Below are 17,085 nucleotides of genomic sequence, written 5' to 3' on the forward strand. Positions count from 1 at the left end.
CAACATTAACAATGTCTACGCTGTAATTCTGATCAATTTGATGTTATTTTAATGGACAAAAAAAGGAAACTTCTAAGTGACCACAAACTTTTGAACGGTAGTATATTTTTGTTCAGTGTATAAAGCATGATGATGACATGTTTAAGCCACTGCAAAATGGTTCTCAAACTCAAAGCAATTAAGATCATTGAGTGAGCATTTGTGAAGTACTATCTGCCAAGTGAGTGAGACCATGTACAGTGCATTCGGAAAGTATTCAGACCCTATGACTTTTTACACATTTTGTTAAGTTACAGCCTTATTTTAAAATTGATTAAATATACTTTTTCCCTCAATCTACACACAATACCCCATAATGACAAAGCGAAAAATTTGGAATGTAGTAAAAAAATATTTGCATAAGTATTCAGACCCTTTGCTATGTAACTAGAAATATAGCTCAGGTGCATCCTGTTTCATTGATTCTTGAGATGTATCTAACAACTTGATTGGAGTCCACCTGTGGTAAATTCCATTGATTTGACATGATTTGGAAAGGCACACACCTGTCTATATAAAAGTCCCACAGTTGACAGTGCATGTCAGAGCAAAAACCAAGCCATGGGTCAAAGGAATTGTCGGTAGAGCTCAGAGACAGAATTGTGACGAAGCACAGATCTGGGGAAGGGTACCAACATTTGTTTGCAGCATTGAAGGTCCCCAAGAACACAGTGGTCTCCATCATTCTGAAATGGATGAAGTTTGGAACCTCCAAGACTCTTCCTAGAGCTGGCCGCCCGGCCAAACTGCGCAATCGGGGGAAGAAGGGCCTTGGTCAGGGAGGTGACCAAGAACCCGATGGTCACTCTGACAGAGCTCCAGAGTTCCTCTGTGGAGATGCGAGAACCTTCCAGAAGGAACAACCATCTCTGCAGCACACTCCACCAATCAGGCCTTTATGGTAGAGTGGCCAGACGGAAGCCACTCCTCAGTAAAAGGCACATGACAGCCCGCTTGGAGTTTGCCAAAAGTCACCTAAATGACTCTCAGACCATGAGAAACAAGATTCTCTGGTCCGATGAAACAAGATTGAACTCTTTGGCCTGACTGCCGAGCGCCACGTCTGGAGGAAACATGGTACCTACGGTGACGCGTGGTGGCAGATCATGCTGTGGGAATGTTTTCAGTGGCAGGGACTGGAAGATGAGTCAGGAACGAGGGAGAGATGAACGGAGCAAAGTACAAGATAGATCCTTGATAAACCTGCTCCAGAGCACTCAGGTTCTCAGACTGGGGCCAAGGTTCAACAGGACAACGACCCAAGACAACGCAAGAGTGTCTTCGGGACAAGTCTCTGAATGTCCTTGAATGGCCCAGCCAGAGCCCGGACTTAAACCCGATCGAACATCTCTGGGAAGACCTGAAAATATAGCTGTTTAGCGACGCTCCCCATCCAACCTGACAGAGCTTGAGAGGATCTGCAGAGAAGAATGGGAGAAACTCCCCAAATATAGGTGTGCCAAGCTTTGTGGCATCATACCCAAGAAGACTCAAGGCTGTAATCACTGCCAAAGGTGCTTCAACAAAGTACTGAGTAAAGGGTCTGAATACTTATGTAAATGTGTATTCAGTTTTTTATTTATAATGCATTTACAAAAATGTCTAAAACCCTGTTTTTGCTTTGTCATTATGGGGTACTGTGTGTAGATGGGGGGGGGGGGGGGGAACGAGACGATTTAAATCCATTTTAGAATAAGGCTGTAATGTAATGTAAAAAAAAAATGGAATGTCAAGGGGTCTGAAAACTTTCCAAATGCACTGTACATTGTAAATGTATCACCATAGACACTCTTGCTCATCTCAACATAGTGCATCAGCAAATGTTTGGCATAATCAAGGTCATGTCTCTTCCTGTCATCTGAATCTAGCAAAATTGACATGCCTACACCGCAGGACATAATGGTGATAGACCTCTTTGAAAACAACATCCTTCAATACTATTGGACACGTGTAGAGCAAAYACTGCCTGTACTCAGTGGCCTTCCATCGGTCAAGTTCTGCCAGTGACAGAGGTTGTCAGGAAAAATTATTTTGGCAATAAGCCTCAAAAGGAGTTCAGAGCCTCTGATAGTTTAGTTTTCTGAGAGGAAGATGGTCTGCATATTCTTGGACCTCGTTTAAGGAAAATCAACATCCTCATGACACCTAAGCACACCATATGAATACAATCTAATGGAAACCCTGAAATACAAGAYACGCCGGTGTCTATCAATGGAGATGCAGCCACAGTCTTTGATGGCTAGCCATATAGGCCAGCCATCATTTATCTCCCCTCAGAGTGCAACACTATCCTTCAGTTCCAAGAGCCTTTACTCTGATATCTTTCACATGCAAAATAWCCAGTATAGAATTTGATACATTTTAACATGGCTCGCACTGGTGCATCAAAGAAAAGCTTTGATTGTGACATGGTAATGACAATTTGTCAGATTGATACCTGAAACTATGAGCACATTCAACTCAGGACACCAGTCAGGTAATCATCCATAGGGACTGGCTTATCCTCTCCAGTGAATAAGGCAACAACGAGAGAATGGAAATGATTAAAGCTGCATAAAATAGGCCAAAGTTGGCAGCTAGATGATTTGGAGAGGGCACACCAACATTGATTATCAAATCCTCAATGAAATCTGAATGCTCAGCGTCTTCACTATACTCTGCTCAACACCATAATATGGATAGTTACCAGAGGTGTGGACTCGAGTCACATGACTTGGACTCGAGTCAGACTCGAGTCACAAATATGATGACTTGCAACTCGACTTTGACTTTAACACCAATGACTCGTGACTTAACTTGGACTTGAGCCTTTTGACTCGAACTGACTTGATACCCTCCCCAAACTGACTTGATACCCTCCCCAAGCCCAAATATAAAAAATGATGCTATTAAAAAAAGTGTGCAGTGCATCAACTCTTCATTTAASGGATTACAGTTTGAATCGGACAATAGCCAATCAAATTGTGCCAGCTGAGAAAAAGTTGCGGTTGGCAGTACAGAGGAACYTCGGCGAGAGAATTCAGATGGAGCTCTTGGAAAGATGATACCCAAAATTATTATTTTCAGATATAAAGACTACGCTCTATCAACAAAAAAACGGATTGCAACTTGAAAAACATGCGTGAAGAAAATGACAGACGAAGGCGCAACAACTTCCAACTTTGTTTGACGTTTGAAGCTGCACAAAGAACGGTAAGTCGTGGCTAATATAGCCGATGTTAAATCAATGAGCCTCCACACAGTCAGTCAGTGCGGGAACGTGATCATTGCACCCAAGATTGAGCTACATCTGGCTTGGCAGTTGGTAGCCTAAATCCTGCCTGATGTAACCCCAGTTCCAAAAGCCATTGAACCAATGTTAGCCTACTATAACCCCCTACTGTAACCCCAGTTGAGTGTGTGTGTGTGTGGTGTGTGTGTGTGTGTGTGTGTGGTGTGTGTGTGTGTGTGTGTGTGTGTGGTGTGGGTGTGTGTGTGTGTGTGTGTGTGTGTGTGTGTGTGTGTGTGTGTGTGTGTGTGTGTGTGTGTGTGTGTGTTAAGGTTGGACAATTGTGTACAAGCCTTACATCGCCCCATAGCGATCCTCGATTGTTGATCGCTATTGGGGGGGGGGGTCTTTCTTATGGCTACCCATGTATTTCCATGGAAATATAAAGTTTATTATTAAAGTAATAAATATATTTTTTAAAAGCATTCATGATTTGCGTAAATGTAATATACTAACTATTACTCTTGTTAAAAGTATGAAATGGTATTACATTTGGTGAAGAGCACATTATGTCTTGTTTAGGACTCGAAACGCAAAGTTTAGGACTTGAGACTTGACTTGATACTTGTCGGTCTTGACTTGAGACTTGACTCGGACTTGCCTGTCTTGACTTGGGACTTGACTTGATACTTGTCGGTCTTGACTTGAGACTTGACTCGGACTTGCCTGTCTTGACTTGCGACTTGACTTGGGACTTGAGTGCTAAGACTTGAGACTTACTTCTGATTTGTAAAACAATGACTTGGCCCCACATTTCTCAATAGGGTTGTACTCTCTGGGTGCATGCTAGCCAGCAGATCTGACCCACTTGCTTACAGCTGCACTAGGGTCGGATAGACTTCCTGTGTTAAGATATCGCAGAGTCAGAGTGAGATGTCTCTGAAAAATATACCTCAATAAGAAATGCTTCGTACTCCGAATTGTCCCAACTGTTACCCGGAGGTGATTGAACGACTGCTGCTTAACTAACAGTTGTTCAATCTTCTTGTGTAAGAGTTGGAATAATGGGACAATTCAGYGTACAACGCTTTTTTWAAATTGAGATACGTTTTCCCTTGACATATCTTGCTCCAGCTCCGCAGTGTCTTAATCTACACAGGAAGTCTGTCCAAACCTCGTGCAGTTGTACACAAGCGGGTCAGATCTGCTGGCTKGGTGTATGCATCTTTTGGAACATTAAGCCCCTCTRGGAGAATTACCAATAAACAACRTACCCAAGATGCCAGCTTCACACATATACCACCCMTTGTTGCAGTTTGAGAAGTTGCTGCTTCACACACTATCAGACGACCACTCAATCACATCACTATCAAACAACCTTTCAGTATGATCACTTGTAACACTGGAGGAGGTGTCACTCAAGTTACCATCTACACTAGTATCAGTAGAAATGTCAGATGTACGTTATTGCTAGACTCTGCCAGAGCTACAGTAAAACATCCGCATGGAATTTACACCACCGTTTATGAMAAGCCAGAGCTAAATTGCAGTAATCCAACAAAAAATCAAACTAAGTACCATTTGCATTCATAGTTGACAAAATTATTGTGTCTTACCTCTTCAGCCATTGTCGTCTTCTCCARATGCCTTGATTAGCTTGAAATTGGTTGTGCTCTGTGTTAATGATCATAGGATACCCATACTAATAAGGCAATCATGTCAATCGGGTGCATCTCTCAGACGATGTCACGAACCGGTTAACAAGCAGCATACCACCCTGCATCTCACTGCTGGCTTGCTTCTGAGGCTAAGCAGGTTTGGTCCTGGTCAGTCCTTGGATGGGAGATAAGATGCTGCTGAAAGTGGTGTTGGAGGGCCAGTAGGAGGCACCCTTTCCTCTGGTCWAAAAAACATCCCAATACCCCAGGGCAGTGATTGGGGACATTGCACTGTGTAGGGTGCGGTCTTTCAGATGGGACATTGAATGGGTGTCCTGACTCTCTGTGGTCACTAAAGATCCCATGGCACTTTGTGTAAGAGTAGGGGTGTTAACCCTGGTGTCCTGGCTAAATTCCCAATCTGGCTGTCACCGTATTCTCTCCCCTGTAACTATTCCCCAGGTTGTTGCTGTAAATGAGAATGTYTTTTCAGTCAACTTACCTGGTAAAATAAAAACAAGACCTGTTTTTSACTAGTGTGGCAACACTTCATGCAATGTAAATCACAAAACATTATATGGCAACTTAGCCCTATAAATAGAATGCCAAATTCATGATAATAAATGTGGATTTGTCTTATCCATATATATTATGAATAACATATTTATAAAGACAATATCTAATGGCAAAAGTGTATTATTAATATCATGAATTTGGCATCCTATATTATAGGGCTACTGATTGTATACTTATCTACACATTGAAATGATGGTGTGCTTTGGGCAAATCAGATGTCAATGTACTACTACATTGAGTGTAGCCTACATAAACCCAACCTCACTATGAATGTACTTACACATAGATTGTGGAAAATAAGTTAGCTTTCAACTATTCAATGTTAAGGTAGAGCATAGGTATGCAAATGAGTGTGAAAGCTGATCAATGTTTTTTGTGTTGACATGATAGCTCAGTAGAAATGAACACAGCTTGTTTCCAAAGCTAAGTAGGGTACATAGAGGTAAGCATCTGGATGGTGGACATGTTCTCCTCATATACCAATAGGAGTCACTGTTAAGGCAGGAATTGTTGACTGTGGCTACAGATTTGATTTAAATATACCTCTAGGTATCTCTTTATTTTGGTTGATGGCATGACATTGAAATAATGACGTTGATTCAAACATACCATTTCACTATCAACATTGAAACAAGGTCAAATAAAATATGTCTAATCAAATATGAAATTCAACATTATTTCAACCACCCACCTATAGGATAAAAAGAAAAATAGGATGAAAAACAAATGTTGATTAAACAGTGACAATATACAAAAATGTCAACATCTAAAATATTATCAAAATGGGACYTGGACTGGATGTTGCATGTTCAACATATTTACATAACCACATGACTTGAATTGTGTTGTAATTTCCACTTAGATTCTACATTCGATTTTTTACCATTCTATGTGGAATTTTCAATGCAGTTTCAACGTATATATAGTTTTGATGATTATGTGTAAATTAAATTGATGTAACAACCTGTTAGTCAGGTTAAATCATTGTATTTAAGTTGAAGTTTTACKCTAATGTCAATGTTTGCAATGCTGATTGAAATMATATGAAAACAGTACTGGTTGATGACTATTTGCAAATCCAGATTCAACGTGATAATGCATTGACAAATTATGTTGAAACAACATTGATTCAACCAGACTGTGCCCAGTGGGTTACTGTAATAGTTTTCCAWTAAAGTATTTCTCACGCAATAATTTTGCTAGGAATGTCTGGGAGTGGTCTGAGTGGGGAGGGGAAAAGCGAAAACTTGCTGTTWTTGACAGAGGTTTGGAACCCTCTTCGTTATTAGTCTATATTAACTAAGCCAAAACTCTGCCCATGTAAAACCTGCTGATTATAAGGTCCTGTGTAGATTGTATTTTCAACCAGCAACTATCAGGAAATAACAATGATAAAACAAATTCCACACTTTTACAGTGTGAGATTCATCAGCTTTTGTACAATATGATTATAATTTTTTTATTTAAAAAATGCATTTTGACTGCACCGTGCCTTTAATAAAACCAACATTTTGGCACCTTATCCTTTGCCTCCTGCTGCCTGCCTGCCTTCCCTTGAGACCYTTAAACCTTTTCACACACTGAGCCAAGCTTATTATTAATAACCAGTATTATTTTGGTCCCCTGTCTGTGTGTCTGTCATTGTAGAGGATTATTTTCAGTGCAGTGCCAACCTCATTTCACAGATCCCGAAGATGAGATAGTTTTCTCCCGACTCCCTCTTTGCTCAGGATCTGGTTATCAAATCTCTGGAGGCAMACTGGTAGGCAACTGAAAGTTGATAAGTGGTACCAATTTTCCTTATTTATTACAGCAGTTTATATTATATTAGTTCATTTTTAATGCCCTTTTTTCCTTGCTGTTCACCACATGTAGGCCAATGTGAATTTGAGCTATCTTTAGACACTATCTGCAGTATGCATGACACCTGCCTTTTACAGGTGTCAAGAACATAATTCGAATAATTTGTACACTGCAAATTGACCACAACTAAGCCCCAAAACAGATTTWAAAATAATCATAATTTCATACCTTGATTACATTGAGTRATGATCACATTTGTCTCTTTTTTTATTTGTGGGAATATTTGGGAACAGATTTCCTAAATTAACAGGTTTTCCTGAATTACATTATTCTTTTATGAATTCCTGGTGTCTTTTCTGACCCAAAACTAAAATCCTTTCTTTGGGAGGCCCCCAAAAAATCACTCACGGAACGGTTTTGGCTCACGGGCAGCAAGTTACCGATCCCTGCAATAAAACATGCATATTTTCCAACCGACGTTTACCTGATTGACTTCAAAGCATTAAAGTTTAATGGACACAGATGTTATTTTGTAAGGCAAAAWTGTGCTGTCCTCTTTAATACAAAATAAAAAAAATCTTTATAATTTATTAGGTATGGCACAGCAAAGTAGCAAAACATTATGATGTTGTACTATTATTATTAAGTCTATTTTTTTTTTTAAGGTCGGGACATACAGATGAGTTTTTCCACCAAACTTCTGATTTAACATTCTGTCATAAAGAGCACATGTTCAACTGACCAGAGTCGACGTGTAAGAATATACAGTAGTCCATAGGCCATGTGTATACGCCTATTAGAGTGACATCACTGAAGAGAGCATTCTATTCTTGTCAAGCAACATTTCTGCTTAGATCTTCACAGTCTAAAGCAGTGGTTCCCAAACTGTTTATAGTCCCGTACCCCTTCTGTCACGTTGTGTATGTAGGTGGCAGGGAAGTCAAGCGCAGGAGAATTAAACTTGGTATAAATGGAGTATTTTAATAACTTAAAACATAAACTCCAAAACCAAAGTCCATAATAAAATAAATGTGGGTACAAGAACCCGTCGCACACKAATCCATYAAACATGAACATAACAATAAACGAACAAACYAAACGTGAAGAAAATGCAGTTCTCACAGGCACTACACAAAAACAAGATCCCACAAAGCACAAAGAGGAAATGGCTGCCTAAATATGATCCCCAATCAGAGACAACGATAAACAGCTGCCTCTGATTGGGAACCATACCAGGCCAACATAGAAATACAATCACCTAGATGACRCACCCTAGTCACACCCCYACCRAACCAACATAGAGAATAAAAAGCTCTCTATGGTCAGYGCGTGACACCTTCAAACATTRAACCTCCAGCTGCYTACCCCCTCTACCACCAGGGTCAGRGTACTCTCAAATTTWGTTTTTTGCCATCATTGTAAGCCTGCCACACACACACACTATACGATACATTTATTAAACATAAGAATGAGTGTGAGTTTTTGTRGCAACCCGGCTCATGGGAAGTGACAAAGAGCTCTTATAGGACCAGGGCACAAATAAGAATATAATAATAATCAATKATTTTGCTCRTTATTTAACCATCTTACATATTAAACCTTATTTGTTCATGGAGAATTGTGAATAACTCACCACAGGTTAATGAGAAGGGTGTGCTTGAAAGGATGCACATAACTCTGCAATGTTGTATTGGAGAGAGTCTCAGTCTTAAATCATTTTCCACACACAGTCTGTGCCTGTATTTAGTTGTCATGCTAGTGAGGGCCGAGAATCCACTCTCACATAGGTACGTGGTTGCAAAGGGCATCAGTGTCTTAACAGCGCGATTTGCCAACATCCCCAGTCCTTTATTCCACCAACCCACCCATCCCTACCACCCACCCACCCAACCAAGGCATCATACTAAAAAACAGCACAACAACAATGACAGAAACAAATAAACAAAAACAATTATGCAATTATTTAAATAAATAAGATGCACAAAAGAGAAAATAAAATACAATGAATACAATAATATAGGTGTCACAATAATAATGGAATCCTGTTGACACACTGTAGCCACTGACATGACATCTGCCTATACTGAAAAAAACMATCGCCATTCTCCACTAGCAGAACAAACACCATCTGTCCCATAACAGCGTCCCCCAGTCCTGGCCCCCATCCATGCCCCCGCATCCAACGCACTCGACTCCAGTCAGAAGTTTGGTCATGAGTTGGTCAATTTAACCAAGTGTGCCGACGCTGGGGAAAGAACAAAGACTTGCACCCCCCAGGACCAGGAGAATCCAGTCCATACAGAAAAAAAGAACAAAGATAATTAAACAGGTATGACAGTACCAGTGGATTCCTATTAAGACATCACAYCCACTTACACAGGACATGACTGCCTATACTGGCATGTGAAAGCTAAACTATGTGAAAGATAGGCTCTCTACATGTTCCAAGAAAGGGGACCACGTCAGGCCAAACTTCTCTCYGGAGCCCCGCACAGCGTCTCTAACCATTTCTAGTGGCAGACATCACCTCCTTAACCCACTGTGTAAGAGAAGGAGGTCCTGCCGACTTCCAATTAAAGAGGATAAGACAGRGAGCTAGAAGTGAAGGAACTGCTACTGCATTAGTCTGGTGGGTGGTAACAGTAGAAGCCAAAGGTGGTATGCCAAAAATAGCAGTGAACAGATTGGGGCCAACAGTTTTGTTGCATAGATGTGAAAATGCCTTAAATATGGGGTCCCAAAACCCCCTCAGAGATTGGCATGGCCAAAACATATGCRCCACAGTTGCTGGACTCTGATGGCATCTCAAACACTTTGGGTCCACATTTGGATATGTATTTGCCAGTTTGTCATTTGAGTAATGAGACTGTGTAAGACTGAATGAGTCCATGCCTTATGCAAAATGACGCTCTATACTACGTTGTCATATCTCATCGGGTAGCTCGCCACCCCTGTKGTGTTCCCATGCAGACTTGGTATTTGCGCAGAAAGGCGGAATAATGTTCRGTATCATAGGGGTTAAGGTCTAAGCACCTCTCAACTTGAATATTTGCAGGCAGGAGCGGAAATGAAGGAACATGTTTTTTTAGCAAAGCTGCAAGTTTGGAGATACCTAAAAAAGTGGGTATTGGGAATATTATGGTCAACCCTCAGAGTTTTGAATGAGACAAATGTGTTATCAAGGTCAGTAAAAAACACCAGGCCATTCCTTTGTCAGGACTGGAATGCAGTGTCTATCTGCGAGGCTGGGAAGAGATGATTAGATGTTAATGGGGAGAAGCAGCTTGTTTGGTTAAGTCTAAAGTGATTTTGGAACTGGGACCAGATTTTAAGGGAGTTCTTGACAATGGGATTCAAAATATGGGTGCCGAGGTTTATAGGCAGTGGGGAGCACAGGAGCGAGACCGGAGAAGTTAGAAGACTTGACTGTAACTCCATGATAGCCCAAGTTGGACCATCCTTGTTTTCAAATGTGGAAACCAAATAAACACATTTAGAAATATTTTCTGAACAGTAGTAGTTGAAGAAGTTTTAGGTCTCTCTTGATATACCTTCCTCATTCTTGGATTTGACTTCCAAAGGAAGTTGGAAATGCAGCTGTCCAGTTGTTTGAACATTGACTTTGGCAGAAAAAAAATAATGATTTGGAATAAGTACAAAAACCTGGAATAAGTACAAAAACCCATTAACTCTGTCAAGACCGTCATCTTGACAGAGTTAATGCGACCTGCTAATGAAATGGGAAGAGATGACCACCTTATGAAATCCTGCTTATTGCGCTCCAGGTGTGTTTTGAAATTTTGTTTCGTTTTTTCTGCAGTTGGGTTAATACAACACAGTTTAATTCAAATGTATATAAATTGTACTCATTGGTTATATCTATGAAATACAATGTTTATAGAAAATCTTGGAGTGATTTTGAGAATAAACAAAACCAATTTATATAGAAGCTGTATTTGTCTCTTCAACCCCGTTACCATCTTCAACACCATTACCCTACTCTCAACCCTGTCACATGACCATTTTTGTGATAAAATACTGGAACGTTTATGAAATATGAATTTAATGTTTGTTGAGCTCAGTCTGAAATATTTACAGTAATCCTGAGAATATTGATTTTAGTTAAAATTCTGAAGTGAAACCATACTTTTAATAAAACAATGATGAGGCTGCTGACACACAAGCGTCCATTTCAGGCTTTAATATAGCAAAAGTGTGAGATMTTATATATATTTTATATTTGCAATTATTGAATTAATTTGAGGGACTTATGGTAAATGTTGATTTTATTACAAGTATCTTTTATAATCACARTCAGACAACGTCCATATTGTCCATYACTGGGTTGAAYACAAATGGTGTCCATATCAGAAGATAATGAATAATAATAGGTCTTTGATGCCTGAGATGGGAAAATATGTTTTCTTGGAGGTTAAATATGTCCTTCATGTCATGGMGTGTTCAAATTWWAATTTTATTTTGGTAAACAAATWWAAAAATGTGAAAGTCCAAATGGTACCGTTCTGGTGGAATGACCCACACATACAAACGACAACATCATACAAACATCAACTACATCACACCTGCCCAGACCCACTTTAAGTATATGCTTTTTAAGATGATTGTTGAGAAAAGTATTGTCCAACCCATCACCACTGCACCCTCATATGCCATGTCTTGAAATAGGAAGACAGGCAAATTAAAAGTACATTTACATTGTAATACTTCTGACAGCAATCTTTCCAACGACACCCTCAATTCCTATTGTGGCACGTCTATATTTCTCAAATGTTAACTATTCTTTTATCACAAAATGATTTCCTCTTTTTCTTCTTGAAACATGTGTTGAGCATCTTCTTCTTGTTCATCAAAAGCATCTGTAYATTCCGGAATGCCATGAAGGACATTTTGACCAGGAGCCAGTTTGAGGCCTACCTCAGACACAACTGGAGTGACTTCTCTCTAAGTAAGTTCCCCTGTTTAGCTTTACCATTCCGGTATTTGACTTGTGGTGTAGCTAATGCTATTAGGGATAGATTTAGAGTTAGGGTTGACAGTTTATCCTCTGTCGCCCATCTAGTAACAAAGGTGTCTTTTCCCATGTTTCTCAGAGTGCATGCCGTTAATGAAAATGAGAAAAATGAAAATGAAAATGAGAAAAAAAAATGGAAAGCCAGCAGATTGAATCAGTCAATGGCAGATGGAGACTCCTCCCACTTGAAAAGGTGGGTCGACAACCACAAACTGATAGTGGTGGAATTCCAAGTCAACGATCTGTCATTTTACCTGGAGCGAGAGAGTAGACTATTGATGATTGTTTWTTTTATCATTGAATATGGAGATGATTTTATGGAGAAGGATTGTTTACTAACTTGAACTGAATTGTTCAGTCAACTGAATATGGAAAACGTATTAATATTTTATGAATATTTTGCCTACTTACCATAATTGGTTCGATAAGTGACAGAGGAACTCTTTTTGTGTTTGTGTCTACTGTGAGGGAGTGTTCGTGTCAGGAACATGGCCGACTCAGGCCCTATAATGGCATCAGTGGGCATGAAGTGGAGAATCACCATGCCCTCCTCCACCAGAAAGCTGAAATGATCTGCAAACTGTTCCTCAAGTCAGAGATCTCTCCCGAACTCTTACTAACTCATACTTTGACTGTACTGTATCCCACCCCTCTCAGTCCCCCTGACCTCCCATAGGAACGTTCTTAACATATTAGAGCTGATCAATAACATGTGAAGTACTTACCTTGCTATTTACATTGTAATTCAAGGAGGATGATATTAGATTAAAAACTAATGAGAAACAGATATTGTTATAATTCCATAATTTTAAATCCTCTATGTCCATCTCATCTATCTCATGATTCTGATTTACCGGTATCTGATAGTGTCCTCATTGTCTCCTATAGATCAACATAGCAGAGTGTGCCAGGGAGTCCATCCAGCAGGCCTTTGCCATGGGCTGGGCAAGGTGGACCGAGGACTCTTCTATGAAGCTATTATGGCTATCTTCCCTAACCTCATCTTATGTTGGAAAAAGTAAGTGTTAGGGCAACACCTTGTCCCAAGTGTGCCCAGCACCTTCTAAAACGCTCCCCACCTTTTGCCCACAGGAATGATAAATTATGACTAAGGCCAAACGTTTTTTACCGACCATGTGACCTTTTACTATCTGATGATGGCTGTATTTGCCTTGCAGGTTCTATAGCCAAAAGGTGAAGAAAGGTATAGTTGGAGATAATGCTGAGAAAGAAGACTCCACAGCTCTTCCTGACTACCTCCATCGATTCAACTCTGACTGGTACGAAAAGGTCCAAACCACCATGACAAGTGAGTCCTGAGGGATGTTATTTCAACACAGTGTTTCATATAAAATGATTAACCCTTATATAGTTAGGCTTATGGAAAGCTAATTATTTAGTGGTGTGTAGAGTTTTGTGTGGTAAGTCTGTTTATTTAAGTACACTAAGATTGTCTTCTATCTCTGTCCACAGACAAATACACCATCCTTAGGTTTACAGTGCATTGTGGTCTCAATATGGTCCTTGCTCAAATCCACTCCTCAGAGTAAGTTCTAAGTTCCCAACCAACTGTCATGAAGTAGTGGTGACCCATGCAGTGACCAGTTCAGTTGTTTCTCGGGGGTTTTATTGACTTCTGTACTTACTGTTCATCTGTTATCGTTTCTGTTAGATTTCCACCACTGGAGGTGTCCAACCAACACAGAAAGTCTGCATGTCCCATTCTCAGGTAAGCCTATAAATGCACCTCATAGAGCTTAGTGGTACATATKTATTACAGTACTGCAATAACAATTAGTAATGGGAGGAATCCATTTTGTTTTATGTTGTTTTAGTCCTCAAACGTCTCTGCCTCGTTCTGACCTAACCCACTTGTTCTCTGGATCCTCGCTCTCAAAAATCCACGAGGAGGACTAGTCTATCTTTTTAACAATAGAACTAAAGACTATATATTTTCTGTCTGAATAATACGGCAAGTTTATTAAAATATTACATGGATGGTTAGYATAAGTCAGCACCAACAGCTACAATACAGATGTGAATTGGGAAAGGCTTTTTAAACACACCTGCTCATTCACCAGCAGGGGGAACCACTGACCAATACAGAACACTGCTATCAGATCTATTATGGTATTGATTATTTGCCAMATAGARTTTTAGCWTGCAATATTGTTTTGGTAGTTATTTCGCTAATTCCATTAGTAAGAAAATATATTTACTGTAGTCAAACGTTTAGTACGGACTGTGTGTTGAAGTGATGTGTGTTGAAGTGTCTCATCCTGTACAATAATCTCGCTATGGAGCTTTGTACTCTTTGTCCCAGGAGGGATAGAGGTTTGTCTGAGGCTAAGATCAGTAGAGACAAAGCATTAAGCGAGATTCACTTTCCATACAAGTCTTTCATCCATGACACTGACCCTTCCCCCCAACCTCCCAACTGCACAGGCTAAATCTTTTCCCCCTCTCAAAACACTCCTCCCCTCCCCTCCCCTCTCTTCTCTCACCCATCATCCCCCTCCACAACCTCAACCCTTGTTGTCCCATGTCTGTCATATATCAGTATGTCTGGCGATACTCAGGACCCATCTAAACTCAGGATAAGAGTCCACCTTAAAAATGAATGAGGCTAACAATGTGCCTGTCTCTTAGCTTTAAATGTCCCATGCATTATATCACTAAGCCAATGACCCAAAGTCTTCCCCTGTGACTAGTCACCACTGGAGTTGTAAATCAAAGCTAAAGGGGTCTTTTAGGATGCTGCTTCCCTAATCCGCTTAACACTTTATTTGGATCATCAATAACCAAAGACTGCCTACATGAATTAATATGGCATCATTAAATACTGTAAATTGTGCTTGAAAAGGCCATTTGCACCAATATTGCTTGGATTCAATACTTAGTGCCGTGACTCAGATCACAAAGTACATGATTTTCGTTTAGAGTTTGTTTTATATTGTGGTTACAGTGAGGTCCAAAAGTATTGGGACAGTGACATATTTTTGTTGTTGTTTTGGCTCTGTAGTCCAGCACATTGGATTTGAAATGATACAATAATCAAGAGGTTAAAGTGCAGGCTGTCAGCTTTAATTTGAGGACATTTCATCCATATCGGGTGAGGTGAGAAAGTTACAGAGGCATAAATATCATACCCCCCCCCAAAAAAATGCTAACCTCCCCTTTTATTGGTCGTGGAGGTTAGCATGTCTTGGAGMTATGATCTTTGTGCCTCTGTAACTTTCTCACTCATCATCATTCACGATTCATTCAGGATTATACGCAATCATGGTAGCATCCACATTAATGTAGCATCCACATTAAGTGTTCAGAAACATACTCTACTGTTATAAAATTGACTTTGACTCCAAAATGACACAATACGTTATTTACCATTAATTTCTGTTGGGCACAAAATAATCTGAAACACAACCAAAACAAACTGCAAATGCAAATGTGGCTGACTGTGAGCCAGGCCTAATTACCCAACATCAGTGCCCAACCTCACTAATGCTCTTTTGGCTGAATGGAAGATATGTTCTAACATCTAGTGGAAAGCCTTCCCAGAAGAGTGGAGGCTGTTATAGCAGCAAAGGGGGGACCAACTACATATTAATGAKCATGATTTTGGAATGAGATGTTCGACGAGCAGGTGTGCACATACTTTTGGTCATGTAGTGTACTTGGAACTGAGGTCAAGATGTGATTTTTGAATGGAGACGATGAGATTTAATTCCCATGATGCCTTCTGGAAGGATGAGGCATTCTGCCTCTTCTATGTCAATATCAGAGCTGCTGACGGAGAACGAGGCTCAGTGCTAGGCATCATGGGTTTTATTTAATCCAGCTATTCTCTTTGTGATAATAACTTTTTTGCTTCATTCTGGACCTTGTCTGTCAGCTTGACATAGCAATATCTTCCAATTCCACTGTTTCATAGTCAGTTTCATTTATTTCAAAACACCATTTCACACCCTGCTGGCTTTAACTAGGTATTATACAGCGTTTGGGGAGAGGGCTGTAGATTGAATCGTGACAGAGACAAGGTCTTTTCCGGTGAAAAAGAAGTGAATATTGTAAATGGCAGACTGTATAACATGTTTTTTTGTCCCTTTTCTCCCCATGATTTTTTATTGTTTACTGTTCTTGTCTCTTATGTCCGTGCTTTCTTTCATAACTTGATAAAGTTCTGCTTGTTCAAAAGGCTTTGCCAGTCATCTTGTCTGTCATTATTGTTGGATTTTAGCATACACTGTATACTTTGGTGATGTATCTCCAAATCAGTAGAAAACAATCAACACAAAGTTAGTTTTTTGAATCTCAAGCTTGTAATATTTCTTTGTAATATAATTGTTTAACCAATGAAGTTAAAATCAGAAGGGCTGATGTGAAGTTTGTCCATTGGATTCCATTTTGTTATTTATAATACAGGAAGAAGTGCATTTTTAAAGGTCCAATGCGGGCTTTTTAAAAATCTCAATAGCTAATAATTTTGGAGTAAAAATGAAGTACCTTACTGTGATTGTTTTCAATTCAAATGGTCAACAACCCAAAATATATAGCTTCTTAGCAAAGAGCACTGTCTGGGAGGGGTCTGAGTYGGAAGGGGAAAACTGAAAATGTGCTGTTATTGACAGAGAGGTTTGAAACTCTCTTTCTTATTGGTCTATTAACTAATTTACCACATGGTGATGTCACCAGGCAGGCCCGAAACTCCATCCCACCAAGCAGGCTGAACTTTCGGGTGGTCTTTTGAAATAGCTCTTACACTAAAA

At 39.9% G+C, this 17,085-nt stretch overlaps 1 pseudogene; it reads left to right on the top strand.

Annotated features, from left to right (window-relative positions):
* The window catches only part of LOC111956362 (regulator of G-protein signaling protein-like), a 26,155-nt pseudogene extending 11,389 nt beyond the window's left edge, over window positions 1–14,766 (top strand).
* The last annotated feature ends 2,319 nt before the right edge of the window (window positions 14,767–17,085 follow it).

The sequence above is a fragment of the Salvelinus sp. IW2-2015 genome, linkage group LG32, assembly GCF_002910315.2.
Source record: "Salvelinus sp. IW2-2015 linkage group LG32, ASM291031v2, whole genome shotgun sequence".
Classification (NCBI taxonomy): domain Eukaryota; kingdom Metazoa; phylum Chordata; class Actinopteri; order Salmoniformes; family Salmonidae; genus Salvelinus; species Salvelinus sp. IW2-2015.